This window comes from Brienomyrus brachyistius, chromosome 9 (genome assembly GCF_023856365.1).
Source record: "Brienomyrus brachyistius isolate T26 chromosome 9, BBRACH_0.4, whole genome shotgun sequence".
NCBI classification, from domain to species: Eukaryota; Metazoa; Chordata; class Actinopteri; order Osteoglossiformes; family Mormyridae; genus Brienomyrus; species Brienomyrus brachyistius.
This window is the reverse complement of record NC_064541.1, coordinates 26,119,463-26,128,002: the sequence shown is the minus strand read 5'-3', so window position 1 is coordinate 26,128,002 and position 8,540 is coordinate 26,119,463.

Here is an 8,540-nt window from a genome sequence, read left to right as displayed (position 1 = left end):
TAAATGACGAGCTTACCAAGACTTCTCTAGATGTTTTCATTGGTAAATGCCCTGAAGCAGAACGCATAAAATCAATCGGAGGCCTGTAGGAGGTGAGTGAGTGTCACAGCCATCGTCTTTCTCTCTGTGGTCTTGGAGAACGACGCAGTTGTGACCTTGTGATGTCACTTGGAGGCATTCCTCCTGTTCAACTTCAGCCATGTCATGTGCTCCAGTCCCAGGGGGCCCCTCTTGCCCATGTGTGCGCCTTGAAGCCTGAGGGTAGACAGACTGCCGGTTTGTCACGCCGCCAGCAGGAGCGCTGCACGGCCCAGCGTTAAAGTGGCTCTCAGAGGTCCCACAGCAGAATCCCCTTCCTTTTTCTTCAACACTTGTGTCTTTCAGATGTAATAGGACTCGATCTTTGAGCTCAGGGTGGAGTGTGTGACTTCATCCTGGGCCTGGGCCAGGGCTCGTGTGCCCCACCCACCGCCTTTGAGTACCTTGCAGCCGCTCGTCAGCGTCTGTGCCCATCAGTTGGGCTGGTTCACGCATTGGAAACCCCTCAGCCAGGAGAGTCGCCCCCACCACCACCCTACCCCTGACCCAAACCAGCTGGGGAGCAGCAATCCCATCCCGAATTCCTGCAAGTTTTTGTCCATTATCCTCACTTTGCAATGGCGCACTGTCTCACGTTACGTCTCTCTTACTCTCTGGCATCTTCAGAGTTTCAGCTGCTCCGTGTGCAAAACGACAAAAAAAAACAAAAAACATATTTGTTTCAGTTTTGGGGTTGCTATGACGATTTTGGTTATTACATATGCATGGTCATTTTAACTCGCGTGAATTGCGAAGTCTTCTGTTAATTGTCAGGTCTTCAAATCTTTCCAAAGGTTGGGGATCCTTTAGCGGGAATATTCCACCTGTGTTTATTTTAGAGTGTAGTCTGAATGTGTTTAGAAGTTCTCCAAATAAACCGGTCCAGAGAGTGGGGTGGGGGGAGATCATTTCTCGATTCTGCTCACCTTCGGTCTGACCTGCGTTGCTGGAGTGCCACTGTTGCTGCTCCGACTTTTAATTTGAAACAGATTCTTTGTGACCCTGGAGCAACACACAAGGTTTCAATATGGCTGACAGTGAAGCAGATTTATAAGCTTTCCACGTGTTTGTTTTTCCGCACATTTTTGTATTTTGCATTCCCCGGAGAGCACAATTAAAACACAGTGTGGGGAGAAATTTATACCTGTTCAACATTGACCACAAGCATGTTAAATCTTAGGCAATAAAACTTGAAGTGTAATTGTTCTTGTCGAATGGCTCTCGGTATTCAGTTTGAGAAGTAACTGGATTGACTAAAGTGTATGATGTCCATGTGTTTAACACATTTTGAGCATCATGAGGAAGTGAACCTTGACATGAAATGGCACAAGGTTTCTGGGGCTGTGCACCAAAATAAACCAGAGCGGGTGGGAGAGTGTGGACAGTGAACTACAGCAGACCTGGGTACGAAGCACGGGCCACTTTTTGGTCATCTTGTCTCACTAAAGACGCCTCTAAACACACTTGGCATGACCTGCTGCTTGAGAAGAAGAGGAATTAGCGAGCTGCGTTAGTGCTTGGCTCCGAGAGCTGGAAATGCATGCTCTGATTCACGAAGGAATATGCTGTAGGCCTTTCTGTTCTGGTCCTGTATATGTTTGTATATATGAAGGTGATTGATAGTTTAATCTGTTTTGCAGATCTTCGTCACCGGCTTGTTTGGACTGAGTTTGGTCAGCATCAGCACTGCTCGTATCCCAGCACTAACTACAGGTATTTCTGGCTGAGCATACTAAGGATGTCCTGCTAGTTTTACTGCCACAGAAACAGGAAAAAGCATAAAGCACTGAGAGAGTTTTTGCATTTTTGGAAGCTTTTGCAGCAAATCATAAGGCATGGTTGTTTTGATTGGGATACTCACGTGATTTTTGGAATGAGACCTGAGGGCTCATAAGTCACCTGTGGGCCAGAGACTGTTCCTGGGGCTCAGTCTGTAACTGATCCAGGCCTCCCCAGTAAAGGGAGCCGTCTGGTTCATGCCTGAATTATTATTTTTTGGCTCCAACAGAATAGCCTCACAGAATATCTCTCTCAGATCCTTGTGGTTGTCATCCCGACTGGTGCTTGAGATGGCTGTACCACAGTCTTTTCGACTCATGCTGGATGCCACTGCTCTTGGTGTTATGGTCGCGTCACTGTTTGGGTGGCCCTGAGCCCATATGAGCAAATGGCTGATTTCACCCAGAACTGTACGTTCTATTATGGCGTGGAAGAGTGAGGATATTCTGAGCTTAGTCTTGTTGTTTTTTTGCTTTACGTGTTCGTATCTTTTAATTATAAAACTGCTCAAAGCCGGGCGGGGTAGTCCACCTTCCTCGGAGATTATCGGCTTAGTTTTATTATTAAATGGGCCATTGTATCAAGACGATGTAGTGTCTCAGGTCCAATTTGCATCCTGCTTAAGAACTTTTTAATACACTGAATTATAGCTGATAACTGCTTACATCTGGTGTCAAGCTACAGTTCTACTGGGCATCCTGAGCGAGAGTGTAAACAGCCAGGAAAGGCAGGCAGATGGAAAACTGAGCTGGGAGAGTTTGGCATCAGTCAGTCCGAGTTCAGGAGGTGCACCTGACGTCTTGCCACTCGTCACAGGAGCAACGTGGTACCGATACACACAGAGATTTTTGAGGAATGCGTCATATTTGCCCCACGCGGTCTCGGTTTCTATGGAAACCCACGCACTGTCGCTCGCTGGTAGTCGTTAATCTGAGTGACTTGCTTTAACGTTCCCTTTGCAAATGAACTGCCGTTGCTCAGTGTTTATGGCAAATTGACGTAAACATAATGACCCAAGCCAGTCTAACAAGCCTGCACAGATCTTGGGATATACTTCCCTTCTGGAGAGCCTAGTCATTTTACAGAAGTAAACTGGAGTTAGTGTTACCAGCTACATCAAGTAAAGCCAACTCATGTGACTTACTGAGCTGGCAGACGGGAACTTTAAACGACTGGCAGAAATGCTGATCCGGGCTTTTGCTGCTGTCGATGAACTTGTACGACTATAAATTCTCGGTAACTGATCAGTACCCTAAATGCCTTCGTTGCCAGTTGTGGAGCTGGCATAGAGTTGAGGCTTCGACGGCACAGGAGATCAGAGGAAATTGCTTTCATGTACTTGATTGATGTGGCTGCAGATCCAGACCATTAAGGGGACATCCTGCACTGGTGCCAGAACCATAATCACTTTGACCCAAATGCGCCCCTTGCGGTCAGGAGCGGAGACGAGCCGGGATTTCCACTGTCTGCTGGTCGACCCACCTCCCTCACAGTGTATCTGTGATCAAAGGGCTGGGATACTTAAAAGTAGCTCTATTTGTTTAGGCTGTGCTTGTAGAGCTCATCAAAGGCAAGGATGGCTCTCTCTGATTGGGTAATGCTGACTGTGGGGGCTTTGGAGAAGAGGGTGGGGCCTGTTCAGCTCGCTGCTTGAATTGGTGTGACACAGCTGGTAAATAAGCCAGGTATGGCTGCGAACTTGGCAGAGAATCTGCCGCCGCCTGTCTTAGTCTCATATCTGCAGTTTTACGTTCCTTGTGGAATAGCATGTTTTGTCTAAGAGGTACATGTTTGTACATTTTTGAAGGAATTTTGGATTTATGAGTTTGGGGGTTGTCTTCGCTCAGACAGCTAGGGTTAGTCCTCTTACACCAGTCATTATTTGTGCTTGAAAACATGGTTTTCTGATTGTGACCCGAAGGTGTTTGGTTCGTGAACCTCTCCTGTCCCTTTTCGTCTTTGTGGTAAAATCTCAAAAAGGGACGAGGATATTTGTGGTCGGGGTGGACAGGGGTGCGGCAGTGTGACACAGAGTAGAGGCATGTGGGATGCTATTTTTTGTCGAAGAAAACATCTACTCCATCATTATGGGGTGCTGGTGGGAGCGCGAGTCACGCCGGCTCTGCGTCTGGCTTGGTTTGCGCATTGGAGCTTCTGGATAAAGTGCATCAGCCGTTACTCAACCGGTCACAGGGTAACTGCTCTGGGGTGAACTCCGGCCCGGTTCTTTGGGTCCAGGCAGGTCCAACGTCATCCAGCCTGGGAGTGAGTGGTGTGGCGGGAGTCTGTTCTGGCTCTCAGGGGCCTCGACAAGATGCCTTACTACGCGTATTTTGTACAGGAGGTACAAAGGTGCTTAAGTCAATGGGCATCCCTGCCCCAGTGCATGCTGGGACAGCCCTGGCAGGAATCCCCTTCTATGCCAGGTTCTGAGGCTTGCTCACATGCCAGTATGATGGAAACCCCCACAGACACCCCCCTGTCTGCAAGCCTGGCAGCTCTTGTCAATCATCACATGGCATGCTGACCTTTGACCGTCTCACTGCAAAAGTGGCACATCTTTTAAGATCATAGGTGCTTGGCCATAGTGGTGCAGATGTCACACGTCACGTAACAATTCCCAAAATGATACATCTGGCCCCATGTCAGGCCACTCCGATCCGGTTCCTGAAGGGTGGGCTTTCATGAAACGAGCAATGACGTTGAGCAAGGCTTCATTCTAACTTACTGTTGCAGAGTCTGACCAACTAATTGCATCAGAATCAGTGTCTAATGAAGACCAGATTGGCTGTGTAAGCAAACGGCCTCTCTGCTTCATTTGCCACCAAAATAGCAGAGTTTCTTCTGCTTGTAGTAGAGAATCTGGGCCCTCCAAGTGGCCTAGGAAAACACGGTTTCTCATTTGGTTTCACAGAAGAGCAGGCTTTGCATGTTTTGCAATATTTTTCCAAATGCTTTTATCCATACCTCCTACATATTATGTGGTATGTTGCACTATGATAGCGAAGGACATTGAACCCGACCAGGTTTTGAAATTCAGTTTTAAACTGTTCAGGATCTTAGTCATGGCTTTATATTTTACTTTCTGAACTTCTTGTACTAGAAAATTTGCGTAGAGAACATTTCTTGGAGATTTTATCTGATATTTATCAGTGCTGGCTCTCTCTGTCCAGGCCATTACGAGACATGGAAAGGGGGCCTTTTGAGACATGGAGACTGTTTTCTGATCCTATCGCTTCCTGTGCTAATTGAGGCGAGCTACTGAAGGCCGTTTCCACGTTCCGGAACATTTATGGCCCACGTCTATGTATCAGTGTAATAAATCTGAAGGAACGTGTGCAAAACACTCCAGACAGGTCCAACTGTCCAGAACAAGCAGACTTGCAGGGTTCTGGTATTTGTTTTGCTGGGACGCTGAAATGTGCCAACCATATTTGGCGGGGACCCCAAAGGTAATGACTATGTTTTTTTGGGGGAAGGGGAGACTTTTTGTGCTTTTGTTGGGTGCCTTGGTGGAGTCAGTTGATGGCTGACATGGTCTTTGTGGGTCTTGCTCTCTGTGTTTAAGCCTGGTTACATTCCCATCCTCCCATGTCACTCTGAAGAACAATGAAGGTGTTTTTTTGCTGGTCTCCCCATTGTGGTGTCCTGAGGTGTTTCGGCAAGGAGTTACTCCCTGAGACTAACGATTCTGCTCAACCAACGCAGTGTCGGCGCTAGATCAAATCTGACAGAAAGCAAAAGAAACATCACCTGTGCTTGGGATTATTTTTTGGGGCCGCAGCCGGTCGTTTGGGGTGGGGGAGCTAGACCCCCCTGTTGCGGCAACACTGCTCGCCCCAGCCTTTTTGCGTCAGAGCGCGGCTAAGCGTCTCCTCGGTGTGGATTCGACCATCTGTTCGGCCTTAGCCAGGGACGCGCTACATGTTTACGATGCCAGACCAAGATACTTCAGAAATTCCTCCACAACACAGGCGGGAGAACAAAGGGTCGGTAGGCATAGTTCTGTTTGTCCACCCTGCAGCTGGACAGGGGTGGTGGGGGTCTAAGGTGGAAGGGACAGTCCGCTGGAGGCCAGATGCAGACCCGCAGAAGCTGCTGACCGCTTTGTGAGCGTGTGTGCAAGTGGAAAAACACCAGCAGGAACATTGACAAGAAACTAAGCATGGTCTTATGAGACATTGAGAGAAGTGTGCTTCTTAAATGGAATTTGATGGTTTGTTTAGTAGCTTTGCCTGGGTTAAACACGGCTCTACATACGCTGTTTGACAATTCAGCTGATGCAAACTCACGACAGGATGCACATGAACACACAAATCCGCCGCATACTGTTTGAAAGGGGGAAATATTCGAACCGTTGCATGAGAGGGAACCGTTCTGGGTTATGGTTCTGTGTTCTGTTTGGATGACTGTGGTTGTATGAAAGACATCTGGTATTCCACTAGAAATCTGCTTGTTTGCATTTCATTCTGGAAGGATGTGATGCAATTCTGGAAGAGAAGGATCGTGGTATAGACACTGAACATGCGTATGACTTTCTCCTCGTTCCCCCAAGGTCAACAAGAGAGGTCCAGCTTCAGCTGTTTAACAGCCCTTTTTAGTGACCTACTGAATATATATATATCCCATAGTTTATTTTTAAAGGCCATGAAAAAAGAAGACTGGAGTGGAGATGACTGGTGTTTGAGTTCAACATTCCACTTGTATGAGACAGGTAAGAAATATCTTTCACTCCCCCATCAACCTCCGCATGCATATACAGTTGCCGCTAGATACTATTAACTGAGAATAGCAGTTATAGATCAGAAGATTCCTCCTTCTCAGGGCTTGCATTTATGTGAATCTCGTGAAGGACTGAAATCATAACAGCAAGGAAGGTGAATTAAACCTCACTCATTAAACCTGGATGATAGGTTGCAGGGGTCTAGGGGTGTAGCTGCACAAACTAAGAGTGGGAATGTTTATCTCTTATATAAGGAAATGTCTGGAGCCCAGAACATCATGAAAATTACTTGTGTCCCTCTTGGTTGTAGGAGTTTACTTGCACCAAAAATGTTCTGAGGGCAGAATGGAAAATGACTGCTTTAGACAGATGACCAATCATATTGCCGAGGAGGTGGGTCCAAGATTTCTTATTGGTTGAGCCTGCCACCTCTACAATCTGATTGGTTCTCTGTCTGAACCAATCAATTTTCCTTATGCCCTCAGAACATTTTTTATGTAAGTAAAACTCCTATGAGCATCCCTCTTTTTGGGGACTGCATCTCCAAACCTCTTTCCTAAATTGATACTTTTTCAAGCAGCTCATGTTTTAGGTGAAAAACATTCCCCTCCTTGGTCCTGGTCGCATGCCACTCAGTCATCAGATAATCCTGTGGACTGCAACTGTGCCAGAGGCTGCTGTGGCTTGAGGGTAATGTATGGGGAGCACTTGATGTTTGCTTAGTGGTGCAGAGCCTGAAGGAGAGGCGTGTTCTTGGCAGTCAGTAGCCAGTACTGGGCCAGGGAGCTAGGGCCATTGTCTACCTCTGCTTAGTCTTAGACTTGACTGTTTTGGTTTATCTCGCTGTGGGTCATCGATTTTTAACATCCGGTTTACTGGAACAGGCCTATGTGTGTCATTTCCCGAGTTGACGGCATTGCTGAGAGGGTCTCAGATGGGTAAGCCAGTCATCTCAGCGGCTCCGGCTGTGAGAGACAGGCTGACGCGCCCCGGGTCTTTTCATGCTTGGCTGTCCAGCTGGAAACCTGTCTGAAAACCTGCCTGCTTGCTGCTGCAGTAGGCCCTGCACATCTTAACAATTACCCATAATTACATTTTCCTGTCAGGCTCTTCCCATAATTACAGGCTATGTGCATCTTTCTTCTACCGCACACAGCTATTTTTGTGGGGACTTCCCGCCGCTTTGTTTCATTGTAGTCGAAATAACCCTCAAGCCACTGAAGCTGGGATGAAAATTCATACATTTTCAGCACTTTTTTTTATCTTGAGGGACATTTTTTCTCTTCACAGGTTTGATTTATTGGGGACTGAAATTTGTCCCTGCAGGTTGAACAAGATACAAACATTTGCATTCATACACAAAAATACACATTTTCTGCTTTCTGTTAGTCAAAGCCTCCCAGATTGCATGACTGCTTCCTAAACTCGTTTAATATTTGGTGGATATGACCCAAGTTGGCTGACATACTATAATTATACCTCCTATCTATGAGAAAGTTCAGAGAGTCATGGCAAGTATGTCATTAAAATATACAGCACTTACAACGTGTCGGGGAATGATTTTATATTTTTAAAGGGCAGATTTGAGCAGCTCTCTCCCAGAGGGAGTATGGGGCTGCGGGAGGGGTATTAGCTTAGAGAGTTTGACCCATACGGTCGCTCCCACGCCTTCAAAGTGCCCTTGTTGAAACCCCCCCAACTCATGGAGACCCTTGGAGATCCAGCCTGGCTTCCAGCTGTCTCCCCTCAGCGAACAAGCCAGGCTCATTCAGCAGGCGACAGTGAGAACTTTTCGGTCGCCCCTTCCCTCTTTGGGTCTGCTTTACTCTGACTGAGGCAGCGGGCAGCAGTGTTCAAATGTTGGCAGAAGCTGTTGCACGGGAGGGTTTGTTGGCAACAGTAAAAGTTGTTGACTGAGGAAGGCGGGGTGGCAATGATGAAAGTTGTTCACCTGGTGGGA